Source organism: Bubalus kerabau, chromosome 2 (genome assembly GCF_029407905.1).
Source record: "Bubalus kerabau isolate K-KA32 ecotype Philippines breed swamp buffalo chromosome 2, PCC_UOA_SB_1v2, whole genome shotgun sequence".
Lineage (NCBI taxonomy): Eukaryota > Metazoa > Chordata > Mammalia > Artiodactyla > Bovidae > Bubalus > Bubalus kerabau.
Window position 1 is genome coordinate 110,330,511 of NC_073625.1, and position 18,561 is coordinate 110,349,071.

General features: G+C 42.2%; 1 protein-coding gene across 1 annotated transcript in view; it reads left to right on the forward strand.

Moving 5' to 3' along the window:
- The first annotated feature begins 6,607 nt into the window (after positions 1-6,607).
- UPK1B (uroplakin 1B) overlaps positions 6,608-18,561 on the forward strand; it is a 29,014-nt gene continuing 17,060 nt past the window's right edge. Inside the window, exon 1 of the mRNA XM_055570282.1 lies at positions 6,608-6,743. The gene's annotated coding sequence lies outside the window, so the exon portion shown is untranslated. The remainder of the gene's footprint in view (positions 6,744-18,561) is intronic.

Consider the following 18,561-nt stretch of genomic DNA (forward strand, 5'->3'; position numbering starts at 1 on the left):
GAACACTTTTCTGGGGCACATCCCTTTTCCTCCTCCATTTAAAGAATAAACGTGACATAATTTGTCATTAGGGAAATGTAAACCAAACCACAATGAGGTGTTACCTCACATCCACTGGGATGGCTGTAACCAAATAGACAGATAATAATAAGTGCTGACAAAGCTGTAGAGAAATTAGAATAGTTATACTGCTAGTGGAAATGTAAAATAGAGCAGCTGTTTTGGGAAACTGGCAATTCTTCAAAAACTTTAACATTATCTCTGACTCAGCAATTCCACCCTTAGGAATATATCTAAGACAACTGAAAATATATGGCCATTTAAAAACGTGTACAGAACATAAAATGATACCCAGCAAAGACATATTGTGGAGCACATGGAACTCTGCTCAATGCTATGTGCCAGCCTAGATGGTAGATGGGTTTGCGGGAAAATAGAGATACGTATATGTGTGGCTAAGTCCCTTTGCTGTTCACCTGAAACCTGAAAATCAGCTATACCCCAATATGAAATGCTTTCGGTGTTAAAATTTTAAATTTAAAAAAAAAACTTTACAAGAATATTCATAGCAGTGTTCATAATAACCCCAAAGTGCAAATAATAAAAATGCCCAGCAAGTGATGAATGGATTTTTTAAATGTGATGTTTGATAGATGAGTGGATAAATAAAAATGTGGTTTGTATATACAATGAAATGTTATTCAGCTTTGGAAGGAATGAAATTCTGACACATGCTGCACCATGGATAAACACTGAGGACATTATGCTAAGTGAAATAAGCCAGTCACAACAGGATAAATACTGTGTGATTCTACTTCTATGAGGTATCTAAAATAGTCAAATTCATATAGACAAAGTAGGATGGTGCTTATTAGGGACTATGGGAGGGGAAATGGGGAATTGTTTCACAGGTAGAGTTTCAGTTCTGCAAAATAGAAAAAGTCTGGAGATATGTTACACAGCAATGTGAATATATTATAATTAACTCCACTGAACCTTACACTTAAAAGTGGTTAAGATAGCTCAGGGCTGGTGCACTGGGATGACCCAGAGGGATGGGATGGAGAGGGAGGTGGGAGGGGGGGTTCAGGATGGGGAACACATGTACACCCATGGCAGATTCATGTCAATGTATGGCAAAACCAATACAATATTGTAAAGTGAAAAAAAAAATGGTTAAGATAGTAAATGTCATATGTTTTCTACTACAACTTTTAAAAATGAAAAAATGTATATATATACACATACAATGGAATATTGTTTGGTAATAACAAGGAATGAAGTATTGATATATGACTATGACTTGGATGAAACTTAAAAGCATTCTGTGAAGTGAAAGAAAGCCAGTAACAAAAGGCCACATAGTGTGTGAGCCCATTTAGGTGAAATGTCCAGAACAGGCAAACCCACAGAGATGGAGAGCAGATGAGTGGCTGCCGGGGGCAGGGGAGAGGGAGTGGTGGGGAGTGAATGCAATGAGAAGGAGGTTTCTTTTGTGGGTGTGGAAAATGTTCTAGAATTAGATAGTGGTAACAGTTGCACAATTCTGACTGTCCTAAAACCACTGAATTGTACACCTCAAAGAGTAAAGTTTGTAGTATATGAATTATATATCCATAAAGCTTTTTTTTTAATTAATGTGAAGATTAATGTTTTAAGTCCATTTTATGAAAGTGAAGGAGAATAGCTATGAGGCTCAGACACAATAGAAACAGGAAGACTCAGGCTTCTGGAATTATTCTTCTATTTCCCCCACTCTTTATGAATTCCCTTGTTTTACTCTGGTCTCCTGCATGTGTTTTATTTTCTTTTAAATTAGCATTCTGTTATTTCATGTTTGTGAGTGTGTTTCCAGCTCACTGAGATATAATTGACATATATTAATAACATTGCATAAGGTTAAGGTGTACAATGTAATGATTTGATATATGTATGTATTGGGAGATACTTTCCATAATAAAGCTTCCTATTATTTCTTTCTCTCTTTTTTTACTGTATGATTCCATTTATTTTAAATTCTGGATAATGTGAGCTAATCTATAGTGGCAGGAAGAAGATCAATTGTTATCTGGGGGGAAAGGGGGCAGGAGCAAGGATTACAAAGGCATAGGAGGGAGGACACTTTCAGGAGTGATTGATTGGTTGTTCACCATCTTGATTGACATGATGCTTCCATGGGTGTGTATATGTCAAAAGTGATCAGACTCAGTTTTACTCACCCTATCTCTTCCACTTACCTTCTTTTGTTGTTATGTCATCAACTTTTGTGTTAACACTGTGTAAACCACCTATTGTGAATAAGAAGTGAGTATGTAAGTATAATAATGTCTGTTGATGTTTTTGTGCTCACATGTGTGCACATATATTTTTGTATACTGGGGAGGTGAAGAGGTATGGTTGTCGATGGCTGTGACCTGTGCTTGAAACTTCATGCCAGTTATTTGGCTGGAGACATTATAAAGCTAAAACTCAGACAAAGAGAGTTATGTCACTTTAGGTGGCAAGTAATATGTGTGCCAGCACCTTATTAGGCTCTGAAAAGGCTATTTAATTTCTTGTAGTATTAGGGGAATTTTCAGTAAGTTGACACCAGATACACAGTGGCTACTGTGGCTTATTCTTATGAGGAGATAGGAGTCCAATAGGGCAGAGTTGAGTTGTCTGCCTAATTCTGTGTTTTTAAATATTTTTAAATACCCAAAGCAGTCCTCCTGAAACTCCTTTAAAATTACAGTCAATATTTACAGAAAGAAGTAAGTCTATTTTAATAGTCAAAGCAGAAGAGAGAGAAACCTGAGATTTTTAGAATTTCTGGAGACAGAAATCAGATGGGACCCAATAATGGATAAAGCAGGACAGCTGACCCACCTCAAAACCAACAGAGGCGACTAACTGTAGGCATTTCTCCAGGCAGAGCCTCAGACAGCTCCAGACTCAGAGTGGGCAGGTACAGGGGAGAGGAGTATGCCCTGAGTAACAAAGGACTCCTCCTTTCTTGTGACCTTAATGCTCTATTTTAGTTGGCTACCACTGGAGCCACACCTTGTGTTCACCAAAACTGCCCCACAATGAAATCACGCATGTAGTCAAACCATGCTTCCAGCCATGACACTGAACATGGAGAATTTCATAGAGAAGATTTGTGTCAAATTTTTATGAGAAAAACATGGGGATAATTGTCCAACCTCAAAATTGTCCAACCACAAATTGATCAAATTTATCCATGCAATGAAATTCCATGTGTCCAATTAATATTGCTGTAATTATTATTTAATTATTTGGATCTACCCCATATCATATAACAACATACATACAAAACATCTATTTCTGCTATATTAACTATGCCAAAGCCTTTGACTGTGTGGATCACAACAAACTGTGGAAAATTCTTCAAGAGATGGGAATACCAGACCACATGACCTGCCTCCTGAGAAATCTGTATGCAGGTCAAGAAGCAACAGTTAGAACTGGACATGGAACAACAGACTGGTTCCAAATAGGAAAAGGAGTATGTCAACACTGTATATTGTTACCCTGCTTGTTTAATTTTTATGCAGAGTGTATCATGAGAAATGCTGGACTGGATGAAGCACAAGCTGGAATCAAGATTGCCAGGAGAAATATCAATAACCTCAGATATGCAGATGACACCACACTTCTGGCAGAAAGCAAAGAGGAACTAAAGAGCCTCTTGATGAAAGTGAAAGAGGAGAGTGAAAAAGTTGGCTTAAAGTTCAACATTCGTGGCATCTGGTCCCATCACTTCATGGCAAATAGATGGGAAAGCAATGGAAATAGTGACAAACTTTATTTTGGGGGGCTCCAAAATCACTGCAGATGATGACTGCAGCCATGAAATTAAAAGATGCTTTCTCCTTGGAAGAAAAGTTATGACCAACCTAGACAGCATATTCAAAAGCAGAGACATTACTTTGCCAACAAAAGTCCGTCTAGTCAAGGCTATGGTTTTTCCTGTGGTCATGTATGGATGTGAGAGTTGGACTGTGAAGAAAGCTGAGCACCGAAGAATTGATGCTTTTGAACTGTGGTGTTGGAGAAGACTCTTGAGAGTCCCTTGGACTGCAAAGAGATCCAACCAGTCTATCCTAAAGCAGATCAGTCCTGGGTGTTCTTTGGAAGGACTGATGTTGAAGCTGAAACTCCAATACTTTGGCCACCTGATGTGAAGAGTTGACATTTGAAAAGACCGTGATGCTGGAAAAGATTGAGGGGAGGAGGATAAAGGGACGACAGAGGATGAGATGGTTGGATGGCATCACTGACTCTATGGACATGGGTTTGGGTGAACTCCGGGAGTTGGTGATGGACAGGAAGGCCTGGCGTGCTGCGGTTCATGGGGTCGCAAAGAGTTGGACATGACTGAGCGACTGAACTGAACTGAACTGAAAACAGCATATTAAAAAGCAGAGACATTGCTTTGCCAACAAAGGTCTGTCTAGTCAAAGATTTGGTTTTTCCAGTAGTCATGTATGGATGTGAGAGTTGGACTGTGAAGAAAGCTGAGCGCCGAAGAATTGATTCTTTTGAACTGTGGTGTTGGAGAAGACTCTTGAGAGTCCCTTGGACTGCAAGGATATCCAACCAGTCCATCCTAAAGGAACTCAGTCCTGAATATTGATTGGAAGGACCGATGCTAAAGCTGAAACTCCAATACTTTGGCCACCTGATGCGAAGAACTGACTCATTTGAAAAGACCCTGATGCTGGGAAAGATTGAAGGTGGGAAGAGAAGGGGATGACAGAGGATGAGACAGTTGGATGGCATCACTAACTCAATGGACATGAGTCTGAGCAAGGTCCGGGAGTTGGTGATAGATAGGGAAGCCTGGCGTGCTGCAGTCCATGGGGTCACCAAGAGTTGGACATGACTGAGTGACTGAACTGAACTGAACTGAATCTGTTTTGAAAAGATTCATGTTTTCTCCCCACATAATCCTAGTAATAGAACATACATTGCCTAAGATATGAATGGAAACATATGTCCTTGTCTGTATCCTTGTTACTTTACCACAAAGATTTCCAAAAGAACACATTTTTAATAATTTACATATTTCTCTGTAACATAGATCATTTATAAATATATAAGCTACCAAAAAGTCATTCATATCACATCATCCATATAAAATCCTGGTATATTTAATTTCTAACTTTTTAAAATCTTTTTCTTTCTAACTTTTAAATTCACTTATACATATACATACTTTAAAAAAAAGTGTGTTGAATTGTACAAACTATTTTGTAACATGATTTTTTCATTTGTAGTACTTAGGAAGTATTTGGCACTTCATAAGTTCTTGATGCATATTTATATAAATAAATATTGAATAACTGAACATATTTCCATGTAATGAAGTGGTTTTCTGTGACCTCATTTTTCCTATCACAAATGCATAGAATTCCACTGTGTGAAAAATTTTCTCCCTAACCAGGCCCTGCAGAGCTGAGGAGAAATAAGTCATGTGATGGACACAGAGATGCCCCGTGCAGGCACCTTTGAGGGGGAACATGCTGCCCAGCTCCTGAGAGTACCACAGCTCGTGCCTCCCCTGCCCACCCACTTCAGGGACAGCCTTTTGTTACAAAAAGCCACATTCCTAGGGCAACCTGTGTCTAAGGGCTGATTATAAAGGGAACCAAGGCAGAGCAACTGTAACAGGCCATCTTCCTCCAGAGTTTCCTGGGGCTGTCCCACCTGCATGGCAGATGGACCTCCCTCTCCACCCAACCTTGTTTCTTCCCTCTCCCTTCTCTCTTCCCTGGGTATTTACTCAATAATAAATATACTGCACCCTGTACTCAGTCTCCAAGTCTGTTCCTGAAAAACCTAACCTGTTAGAAGGATGGTCCTGACCCACAAGAACCCTGAAAATCTATCGATTAAGGCACTGAGTAAATCCTAACACGAGTGCCATGACCCATCACTCACACCAGGCTAAACAAACTATGATGCATGTATCCATGGTGTGTTATGCAACCACTGAAATAAACATCTTCTTCAGACATTGTTGGTGCTGGTGTATGACAGGTGGCTCCAGAGGAAAGGAGGAAAGAAAAAAGGAAGGGGAGAGAAGGAATGGAGAAATTAATTGGATAACATGGGATGATTGATTGAGCCCTTTCTCTATCTCTCAACCTCTTTGTTTCCAGGTCTCCTGACCCTTATCAGTCTTTGGACCAACTCAGTGTGGCGTTCCTTGGGCAATTCTTATCCCCATAGACATAGCATCTGGAAGTTACAGAAATTTAAACTAGACATGACCCTGGACACATAAATGTGTACCAGCATGACTGAACAGTCAGGACAACAAAAAAGGCCTTTTTAATGCTCAAGAGTAGAATTAAGGATTAAATCACACTAATAAAAACAAAACAAATCAAAATCAAAACAGAAGCCCTGAGTGTGTGTTCAAGGAAGCCCAGACCTATGAGGAATCCAGACGTGTGATGAGATGAACCCTGTCCAGGTGCTTCCATCTGTCAGAATTACACATTCCAGAGCAGCAGAAATCTACTGGCTGAAAGTTTCCTGTTACTTCCGGCCCTAGAGAGGCAGGCTTAGGCAGCATCAGGCTCAGCCCATGTGAGATGCCTTCTCCCAATCACAGACCACCCTTCCCTGGTCCCAGAGGTTCAAAGGATTGGTGCGGGGTAGAAAAGCACCTCTGGCCAGAGCAGCGTGCAGAGGGAGCCGACACAGTACCAGGAGGAGGAGGAGAGGGTAAGGTGAGTAGACCCATTCCACTGCACAGGGAAGATACCTGCACTCTTTGGGGCTGGGTTGCTTTCCTGGGAAGGGAGTGAGCTGTCTGCAAGGGAGAGGGGGAGAAGTTCATTTCCTGATGAATAGAGTCTGTCATTTTTTTTGTAAGTTAGGCTATTGTGGCTGTTCACAATATCTTTTACTTTAAACTGTGCAGCTGCTTTCTCACCCCCTTTGATATGGTTCAGTTCTCAGAACTGAGATAAAGTTCTTCCGTCGGGTATTATTCACCCATCCTGATTTCCACCTCACATTTCCTCACAGAAAAACCAAGAAAAATCTGAGAACCCTGGGAAAACCTCTATCTCCTGACTAAATCTCAGATAGACAGGCACCTTTGTGGGCTTCCAGTTTCCTTGCAGAGTCAGAAAAGCAAAAGAAAAATTAGCCTAGCAGAAAGAAAGTTTCCCAGCCTTCTTGTCAGAAATCATTTGGTCCTGTCCATTCATAAGGGATATGTAAGGCAATTTATTCACATTTCTTCTCTGCAAACAATTCTGCTTAATAAATGTTGAAACAGATCAACAAATTAGCTTCATCTACACAATGTTATTTTTACATAACTTCTTTTCACTCTGCATCAGTTGGTGTTTCCATCAGGGTTTGCAGGTTGTATTTTATGTTCTAACAACACTTCCACACATAATACAGGTTAAGATTCAAATGATATGAGTACTACTTTACATTTATGAACTTAAAACCCCATTTATAAATAGCTTTAAAGATACTTAAGACATTTTGAATTTTTATGAATTTTAATGTTTTTTTAATTAAAGAGCATGTTTATTGATGATGTTTTGCGTGAATAGAATTGCTAAGTACTACAGAAAGAACTCACTTAGATTGTATATAAATACATATTTCAGTTATGTATATAGCTTGGGTTATACAGTTTTCAAGCCTTGTAAGGAATTGTTTAGTTCTAGCAATTAACCTTTCTCCATGAGGAGAAGTATTTCTTATTTCGCTTTCTGTTACAACAGAGTTTTTAGTTTAGTTTTTTTTTTTGTTTTGTTTTGTTTTTTTTTTTTTGCTTTCTGCAAAAAAAGGGCATAAAAATCAACTCATCTGGGAGTTTTTAGCTATCTGGAAAGATTCACAGGCTTGTAAATACAAAGGGGATCTTAGACACCATCTAGTCAAGAAAACCAAATGAAATCTCAGAATTTCTTTTGGCCCCTCCTGCTTACATTCTTACCCAGGGCAAACAGTGGTCAATCCTAGAATATGCTTCACCCTGATGCTGGAATCTGGGCCTCATGGCCATGCAGGCTACCCACACCCCTGATGCGTCACTGTTCCCTCACTGGTGCAGAGACCAAGTTCATGGGGAGGTACCTTAACCTCACCTCCCCCAAGAATCTCCATAGTGTTCCTGCCCTGGGGTTGGGCATGCCACTCACATTGCCTGCACCCGAGGTCCTCAGTGGGCTGAGAACACCTGAGCCACTGCTTACAGCTTAGTGCTTGACTTCAGGTTGGAGAGTGACTCAGATCAGCACAGCAAGCACCAGGAGGCAAGAGCGCACTGTCCCATAGAACTCTCTGCAAAGATGGAAATGTTCTATACAACAGCTGCTAACCACATATGGCTATTGAGCATTTGAAATGTGACTAGTGCAACATAAGGATTGAATTTTTTTTAAAACAGGTTGAACTTTATTCTTTTTAAAAAATTAATTTATTTAATTGGAGGCTAATTGCTTTACAATATTGTGGTGGTTTTTGCCATGGGTGTACATGTGTCCCACCATCCTGAACCCCCCTCCCAAGGACTGAATTTTAATTGAATTTAATTAGAATCTAAATAGCTTCAAGTCTCTACTAGTTAGTACATGAGTCAGAGCAGGTTTAGAGTTTTAAAGAAAGAAAAACTAAGGGATGCTCTGTGCAATGGGGGTCATGGCCATGAGAACAAGTTCCTTCTTTCATCACTTATCATTCCCAGGGACTCATCATACCCTAAATGTAAGCAGACCAGCAATTGTCCTGATATAATCTCCACAGACATCTTTATCCTCACCTCTGAGTCGTACAAGTGTCTGATCTAGTTCTCGGTTTCAGAATCTGGGCTAAGGCAATGGCCTATTGTCTATTTTGTCCTCTCCTATTTCTCTTTTTTTTTTTCTTTGTCAGCCCAAATTTCACTAACAGGAACTAAAATGGGAGGTGTGGTTTGTGTGTTCTCTGGTCCAACAAAACTTGGGTGAGGAAAAGAGGTAATGAACTTGAAAAAATGATCTCATGCTTGGTGGGTGAGTCTCTCTCCTTTTTCTCCTGCTTTGAAAATTGGTTTGTTTAGAAATGAGCAATGATTTTTAGACCTATTTTTCATTGTGTCTGGAAACATCAACACTGTGTAGATGAATAATTTTTAGAAGAAAACAAACTGAATGAAGACACAAGAAAAAAAAAAAAAACATAAAGAAAACTCCAGCCTCTTAAAAGAATCTGCACTTCTCAGAGCAAAGGAACTCCCAGGATGTTGTGCAATTGGAATAAATCATCATGGTGCCAGGCCACTGGGCAGTCTTCCACAGGGTGGGGCTCACAGGGGCTTTACTATGTGTGGAAAATATTTTGAGGTGAACTGAGTACTTTCAGTCAGGGGCAATGTCATTTCTAAAGAGGACAGCAGCTACTCCATCCTGGGCCCACTGCCAATTCCACTTTCTAAAATTCACTCTATCCCATCTGCTTCCTTTACTGCTGCTGCTGCTGCTAAGTTACGTCAGTCGTGTCCGACTCTGTGTGACCCCATAGACGGCCTCCTACCAGGCTCCTCCGTCCCTGGGATTCTCCAGGCAAGAACACTGGAGTGGGTTGCCATATCCTCCTCCAATGCATGAAAGTGAAAAGTGAAAGTGAAGTCGCTCAGTCGTGTCTGACTCTTAGCCACCTCATGGACTGCAGCCTACCAGGTTCCTCCATCCATGGGATTTTCCAGGCAAGAGTACTGGAGTGGGGTGCCTAGCCCTCCCAAATAACAAACAAAAAAAAAAGGAAGGAAGAAAAAGAAAAAGTTCAAATATATTTGAGGGAAGCATTGTTTTGAAATAACTCAGGAAAGTTTCAGGAAACCCCCTATCTGAAAAAGCTCACCCATACTGGGAGCTAAGAGTGAAGTGGAGAGGGGCAGACACAGGCACAGTATCAGCAGTCAGTCTCTACCCACAGCCCCAAGCCCCTAGATCATGAGGGAGGAAGTTCATTTGTTCGGCTCTTCCTGCTCCTTGGGTCCTTTTCCCTCCCATGGTATCTTCTCTCTTCCTTTGGAAATTTGGAGACCGATTTCTACTCAAACCATTCACAATGAGACATTGATATTGACGGCTTGTGAGGCTCACTGTGCCTCTTTTATATATATTTGCATTCTAACCAGGAGCAAAGGAGTGATTCTCAATTTGTGGAAATTTGGAAATTAAGATGAAGAGTGAGAAAGACTTTGGAGAGCAAGCGTAGAAAGTTCTCACCTTGTCAGCTTTGCTTATGTGACTCACCTTCTGGCAGGGCGTTAGGAGTTTCTCTTCGTTTTAAGGAAATATAAAGGGAGGTAGTATCTCCCTACCTTAGAAAGAAGAAAGATCAGTGACAAATTTAATACAAAGTCCTGGTTTAAGAGTCAGGAGATCTGACTCAGATCTTGGCTCTGAAAATGACACATCAGTGATCTTGAACAAGTCGCTTTCCCTTACCAGCTTTAGTTTCCTCGTCTGCACCATGACGGGACTGACTATAAAGCCTCTCGGTTTGCAGCCAGAGCTGATACTGGATCATACTATCAAAGGGCACGTAGCCAATAATGAGCCTGGGATAAGTGACACCTTAATTTCTCCGCAATCACTTACCTTCTCTGTAAGACAAAACTACTAAGAGTGTAGTCATTGACTTTAAAGTGTGTCACTGACCAAGTAATTTGAAAGTTTCTGATTTTGTTTCTTTAATGCAATTATTCATCAAATGACTTTTTTAAATGTACAGCAATCTATTCCTTTTGGGGTTCAGAATTAACTTATTAACAAAGGTGGGTAAAGAAAAGAAGTAACAAAAAAGAAAGAAAAACAGGAACAAGGTGTCAGCTTAGGTTGTCATGGCAGAGGCTAGTAGGGAAGAAAAGCCCCCCCACACACACACATGCACACAAGTGCACCAAACAGGACCCAGTGCGGGCTGCCCTTGAGAACTGTTTGGGCAGAGAAAGGGAAGTAGGGAAGGAAGGATAATTCTGGGCATGGGTGCTTGAGGAAAGGAAAGGATTTTCAGCTGAGCTTCAGAAGATGATAAAGAGTTCAAGAAGCAAAAATGAGACACCGCACAGAGGAGCAGAGGAAAGTGAGCATGAGGCCATCCAGAACATGGTTGGTACGACTGAATACAAACTGAGGAGTTTGTGCTTTATCTCTTTGGTTGACCAGCCTCTCTTCCCTGGGCCAGAAGGAGAATAAAATGATTGGGACTGGACAAAAGCTACAGACACAGGCAAAGGGAAGTTATTAATCTGTCTCTAAGAGCTGAAAAGCCAAAAAGGTCTCAAATTCAAGTGCAGCAGAGTAGGAGAGGAGAAATTTGGATTTGCAGAGATTGGTGAGCAGGAGAGGATGAGTGGACAAGTAAAGCCATCTGGAATTAGGAAGCAAGAAGCAGCCTGCGGCTGAGCTTGTGCTGGGGTGGGGACTCCACCCCTCCCCATCCTGCTCCCACCCCCACCCCCACCCCTACCTTGAACTGAGGATGCAGGGAGCCTTTGCAGGTGTTTAAGCAAGGGAGTGATAGAAAACCAGAGTTGGTTTTAGGACAGTGCATCTCAAGACTAAGTGACTGGCACTTGTGCTGTGCTTAGTCCCTCAGTCGTGCCCAACTCTTTGCAACCCCATGGACTGTAGCCCGCCAGGCTCCTCTGTCCATGGGGATTCTCCAGCCCAGAATGCTGGAGTGGGTTGCCATGCTCAGTGTCTGTGTATTGTTGTTATTGTTTCTTTGCTCAACCTTTGAGATGTCTTGATCCTGTGGCCCTGAAGACCGTAGCAGGCATCTGTCATGACAAGGACATTGTCTGAGATGGCTGCAGGCCATCAAACCAGGGGGCTTTGAGCTTTGACATTGATGTCCCCCTCCCCTACCACCCTCTGTGGACAGTCTAGACCCAAGGTTTCCCAGATGTCCCAGCAACATCCTTTACCGCAACCTTTCCCACCCGGGATCCCAGGTGTGTTTTCCCTAAGCCAGCCCCCCGGCACCTGTTTGACCAATTTTGCCTCATCACATCTCCAGTTCTGGGACTATGGGAGCAGGATCACAGTGACAGCTTATGTCAGGTCACACCTGGGACCAGGCTGCTGGTACAGGAGGAAGGCCCACTGAACTGTGGAGAGGAGGTGTCTGGCTCAAGTAGAGCTATTGTAACATTGTAGCATTTAAAAAGAACAAGAGTAAAAGTCTTAACCTGGAGAGACGTTTGCACTGGGAGCACTGTCTCCTGTCTCCTGATGGAGGAAGCCCCAAGACCAGGGTCATTATTAGTTTTCTGGGTCCAAACAGCTGAAAACGTAGGTGTCAACGTTTTACTGATAAAAAGCCCTATTACTTCCTCATCCCTCTTATGCTGCTGCTGCTGCTAAGTCACTTCAGTTGTGTCCAACTCTGTGCGACCCCATAGACAGCAGCCCACCAGGCTCCCCTGTCCCTGGGATTCTCCAGGCAAGAACACTGGAGTGGGTTGCCATTGCCTTCTCCAATGCATGAAAGTGAAAAGTGAAAGTGAAGTTGCTCAGTCGTGTCCGACTCTTCGCGACCTCATGGACTACAGCCTACCAGTCTCCTCCGTCCATGGGATTTTCCAGGCAAGAGTACTGGAGTGGGGTGCCATTGCCTTCTCCGCATCCCTCTTATACTGTGCCAAAATTCTGGGGCAAGCCACACCCCAACCCCGGAGAGCACAGAGGCCCAGCCAGACAACTCCTGGAGGGGAGCCAAGGGTGGGCACAGTGCGGGGATGTGTTGGGGGGAACCTGGGGGCTAGGTTCAGAGAAGTGGAACTCACCTGAACGGACAGCCAGCCCTCTGTCTGGAGCTTAGAAGGCATGTTCATCTTTGTGGAACACCACATGTTGATGTATTAGATTTAAAATAACTCAGTAAATCATGTTGGCCTAAGTTCATACTATAAACTAGATTTCAGGTAGGCAGTTGGTAGCAGGCACCCAAGATTTAAGGAAAACTTTGTGGGAGGAAAATGCTTAAAATGACCAATTCTGATCGTTCATTTATCTTCAGCTTAGGAAATGACTGCAATTATTCAATTTCAGCATCAAAGAAATGTCCCCCCAGTAGGTGGAACATCTGTGTTCTGTAGGATGGTTTAAGAACCTCTGCTCTAGAAACTTCCCTCTGAAGGCAGTGTGTGGAAAGGAAACAGAAATGGGTGGATCCATCTGAGCCAGAAGTCAAGATTTGGAAGTGGAAACAGGAAAGAAAGGGTGAAATGTTCTCAGAAAATACCAGAAAATGATTGTATTTGTTTCTACCAAAACTATAAATCAGTTTAAATCAGGGGCGTGCATCTTGCAGAGTTCTCCACAGAAATAAGAGCCAATAGGATATATATATAGGGGAAAAGATTTATTTTAAGGAATTGGCTTATGTGGCTGGGATGGGGGTGGGGGGCTGACAAGTTTGAAATCTGCAGAGCAGACTAGCAGACTGAAAATTCAGGTAAGCTGGTGTTGCAGTCTTGGGTCTGAAATCTGCAGACTGAGAACTTGTATAGGGTTTCTATGCTGCAATCTTGAGGCAGAATTGCTTCTTCTTTGGGAAACCTCAGTCTTTGTTTTTAAGCCCTTCAACTGATTGGATGAGGCCCATCCACGTTATGGGAGGTAATCTGCTTTATGCAAAGGCAACTTATTTAACCATTAATTACATCTAAAAAATGTCATCACAGCGATACCTAGACTGGTATTATATTTGACCAAACAACTAGGCCCCATATCCTAATCAAAGTGAAAAAAGTGTTAGTCCCTCAGTTGTGTCCAACTCTTTATGACCCCATGGAATGTAACTTGCCAGACTCCTCTGACCATGGGATTCTCCAGGCAAAAATACTGGAGCGTGTTGCCATTTCCTTCTCTGGGGCATCTTTCTGACCCAGTGATCAAACCCGGGTCTCCCACATTGCAGGCAGATTCTTTATCATCTGAGCCACCAGGTAAGCCCTATCCTAATCAACTTAACACATAAAATTAATCATGGAAGGGTATTCATTGTGGTACTTCCTTATCAGACAGGCAGAGACAAAACTCAAGAAGTTTATTAACTTTTTAAGGCACAACTACTCCAGGCTACAGAGACCATCACAGTTTATATTCCTTATGTAGAGAAGGGCCCATTTGTCCCTCTCTTTTTGTCTCTCTCCATGCCTGACCTCTGTGGAAAGGTCAACAAATTCTTAATGTCTTTTTTATTTTTTTTAAATAACCATCAGCAGGGCACTTTGTCAGAGTTTTTCTTTGTGCAATCTAAGTAAGTTTATTAGTTTACCCTTGTGCACAGACATTTACAAGCCTTCCAAGAACTTCAAAAGATTAACAAGGTCTGATCCTTTTCTTTCATAGAAATCACATTGCCTTTGTTCTAAGTGATCCACTAACACAACCCTTCCAAGAGGTTTCTCCAGCTAGTCTACTAGGGAAGTAAACTCACTTGCCACCATTTTCTAGGAGGCTTTCCTAGGAGTTTAGCTTCCCCTAGAGAGATTGTATAATATCAGCCTACACATTAAACCAGGGTTTTCCAGTGTCACTCTTCAGCACCTTCTAACTTCTTCGGTAACTGCATTTTGAGTAGTGATCTGCCTACATGTTTCTTTTCTGTTAGTTCTAGAAATAGCCGTTTCCAACCAATTTGGGGCTAGCCTTGTGGTTAGGAAGTTTAGAGCTGAAGATGGGAAGCTCTGGGAAGCTCAGACTCTCAACTTTTGCTTCAGCCAGATTTTGATCTGAGTTTGTATATGAGAGTTTCATACTGAAGTCATATTTTCATATTTCCTTTGAAAGTGTGGCTATTTGTTTTTAATTGAAATATACTTGATGTACATTATATAAGTTACATGTGTATAATAATAGTGATTCACAATTTTTAAAGATTATACTCCACTTAGAGGTATAATAAAATATTGGCTGTATCCCCATGATGTACAATATATCCTTATAGCTTATTTTATACCTAATACTTCGTACCTCCTAGGCCCCTCCTCCTCCCCACTGGTGACTACTAATTTGTTTTCTATATGTCTGTGAGTTTGCTTTTTTGTTATATTCACTAGTCTGTTGTATTTTTTTAGATTTCACATATACATGATATCATATTTGTCTTTCTCTTTCACTTAGCATAGTAACCTCCAAGTCTACCTGTGTCATTGCAAATGGCAAAATTCTATTCTTTATAGATTACATCTTCTTTATCCATTCATCTGTTGATGGACACTAAGGTTGCTTCCATATCTTAGCAACTGTAAATAATGCTGCTGTGAACATAGAGGTACATTTACCTTTTTGAATAGTGGGGCTTTTTCTTTTTTTCAGAATAGGCACCAAAGTGAAATTGCTGAGTCATATGGCTTAGTTTAGTTTTTTGAGAAACCTTTCCACAGTTGCTGTACCAATTTAGATTCCCAATGTGCTTCTGTTTTAAAACAAAATTAAATCACTAGTTTTAGGTGCTTTAATCATTCACTATTTGTTCTGGTCTGTCTGCTTCAAGAAACTGAGGCAAAGGTAAAGAAAATAAATATTGGTTGGGTAACTGATACTGTGTTAGAACTTCACCCATACACCCACGTAATTTTCATAGTAACCCTTTTAGTTAAGTCTTGTGTTACCCTTTTAGAGAAAGCTCAAAAAGATTAAGTAATTACCAAAGGCCACAAAACCACTAAGTGGTAGAGCAAGATTCAAACCTAGATCAGACCAAAGCCCATGTTTTTCTCCTTCACTATAAACTCTTCTGCAGTAAAGATCTAGGCCAATAACTCACTCATTTATTCTTCTCATTCAAATACACATTTTAAAAATGTACTTCATATACTCTTTTACTGAGTAAAATAATTTATTAAGTGCCTACCACGTGTAAGGCACTGTGCCACATAGGACCTAATAAGGCAAATAAAACAGGCTTCCAAGGGCCTTCTCTTGCTTTGGAGACTCTTGCAGTAAAGTGCAGGAAGCCCTTCACAGGCTGACACTGGGAGGAAAGAACGCACAAGGGCAGAACAGAGTACTCCCTGAGTCCCTTCTGTGTCAGAGAGGAAGCGGCCCCAGAATAGAGGAGGAATCTTGAGGGTCATCTCTGCATCACCTCGCAGTCTGGACCAGAGGCTCCAGAGCACCCCAGTGCCAGAGGGAAGGGGCCTGCCCCGTGGTGGGTGTTAACCGTTGAGGAATGCCGGTGGAATGCACAGAGGGCCCCTCCCATATGGACGTGCAGTTTGGTACCTGACTGGCCATACCCCAAGCACATCCGGGAAGCATTTTCCCTCTCCCAGTGAGCTCCCCTCCCCCGACCATGAATCCTTCCATGGAAAATAAAAAGGAGCTCAGATGGGAGATGGGTAAGTCTTTCAGGACCCTCCAGCAGAGCAGCTCTTGAGGGAGTAGGGGAAGGTGAAAGAGGCTGCTTCACCGCAACCTAGAAGCCTTTGGTTGTAGCATCAGTAACCACTGAAACCTCCTTCCTAGGGTCCAGGAGTCACTGGTACATAAAGCTAAGACACAGCCCAATTATTATGCATAATTTCTTATGTTAGTAAACAATCTTGGTGTTTACCGATCACTTCCCCATCTTTTATCTCAGTAATCACAACAATCCCACCAGACAACTTGTATTCTACTCATTTTATATATGAGGATTGAATAGACACTGAGTCGCATTGCCCAGGGTTACACAGTAAGGACTGGGCAAGACTGAGTTTGAACCTTGGCTTTCTACCATCAAGTCTGGGCTGCTTACCGTTAGACCACAGCCAGTAGATCACACTGTGAGCTGCTAGAAACCTGCACTTGGCCCCCTAACTGCCACACCTCTTGACATTTGTGGCTGTTTGGAGGATGTAATAAATATTTTAGGTCTTCTAGACGCCAACCTAGTCTAACTACAGGCAGCCATGGAGAGTCTATGAAATGCTGACTCTCATTAACCTGCATGTTTGCACCTCTTACTTCTAAAAATTTTGGTACCAAAGGGTGGGTGGGAGAGCTCCAGGTCTGGGATGCATCTAGACAGGTTTTCTAGAACAACTTATGGGTGCAGCCTTGGGTTTAGGGAAAATGTGCAAAAATTAGTGCAGTGTTGAGGGGTTAAGGAGGCAAGAACTTAGAGAGGAGAGTGAAAAGAGACCTAGTGATTCTGACCTTTGCAAAGACAGGATCATCTGAGCAGGAAAATGTAGCATCTACCCTCTCCACTCCCAGATAGGCAAGACAACAACCCAGGTGTTTCTTTTCCTTCTCAAAGTGTCAGCCACATGGCAGATCTTTACAATCTGCCCTGGTAAGTGAATGATCTGGATCTTGGCAGATCTGGGTTTGAGTCTCAGCTTTTGCATTTTCTAGCAACATGGCTTTGGGCAAAGCAATTAATCTCTTTCGGCCTCTTTTTTTGCATCTGCTAAATGGCAAGAAAACAGCTTCTCCCCTAGATCCTCCAGGGGAGAATCAGCTCAGCTGATACCTAGATTTTAGCCCACTGGGACTCATGTCATGCTTCTGACCCCCAGAACTGTAAGATGAAACCGGGCTGTTCTTTGAGGTCACTAAGTCTTTGATAATTTGTTACTACAGCAACAAGAAACAAACACAGATTTTGGTGAAAATCCCCATCTCTCAGGTCTGCTGAGAGGATGAACACAGAGTGCCAGCATGTGCTGAGGCTATCATTAAGTGATTGCAACATGACGCTTTCACCATCACTTTGTTCTTTTGTGCCATTATCTAAGTGATTAAGCACTGCTGAAGGAGAAGTGAACTCGTAGTGGAAAAGGAGAAACATCTAGCGGCAGCAAGCTGAGGGCATTTCCTGCCCATCCACACTGTCCTGCCCTCCTCAATCAGTCGCCGGCCGGCTGCCTCCTGACATCTCCTACCTCACGCTTGTCTCGATTTCTTCATTTCACTCTCCTTTTCCTCAAACCAAGCTCCCACCTGCCTCCTTCCTGCCTTTCTCCCACTCTGGTCCACATTTTCCCACCCTAATTTTGACTTGCAATTTTCCCACAAAGTATTCCTGGGTCTCTTCCCCTTCTTTAAACTTCTGTGTGGCAGAACTGTCTTGGGGATCTTGTGGGATATATTTAGGCCACTGGCGCCAGGTCCTTTGTTCAGGGTCCCATCAGCTCCCCCTCTTTCTTTGAAGACCTACCTGCCTTTTCCCTTTTCCCCATAGCTCTACTTTCCTCCTTTATTCTATGGGGGTATAGTCATTTTTGCTTTGAATCCACATTGCTATCATCACACTTTAAATTCCTTAAAGGAACAAACTGCCTTCTTTCCGTTCTTTAAGCCCAACTAATGCCCACAACTAAGTTGCCCCTGCAGATGGGTGCTGGGTGCTCACCAGGCTGCTTCCGGCCTCTCTGGACATTTACCCTTTACTCTCTATATGTACCTGTGTTGCCTGAACTTCTACCTTTCACGGTCTATTTATCTGTGTCTAGTTTAGATGGTAACCCAACTGGTCAGGAGCAGTATCTGCACATTCCAGGGAGGGACTTTATAACATGCTGAGCCGGCT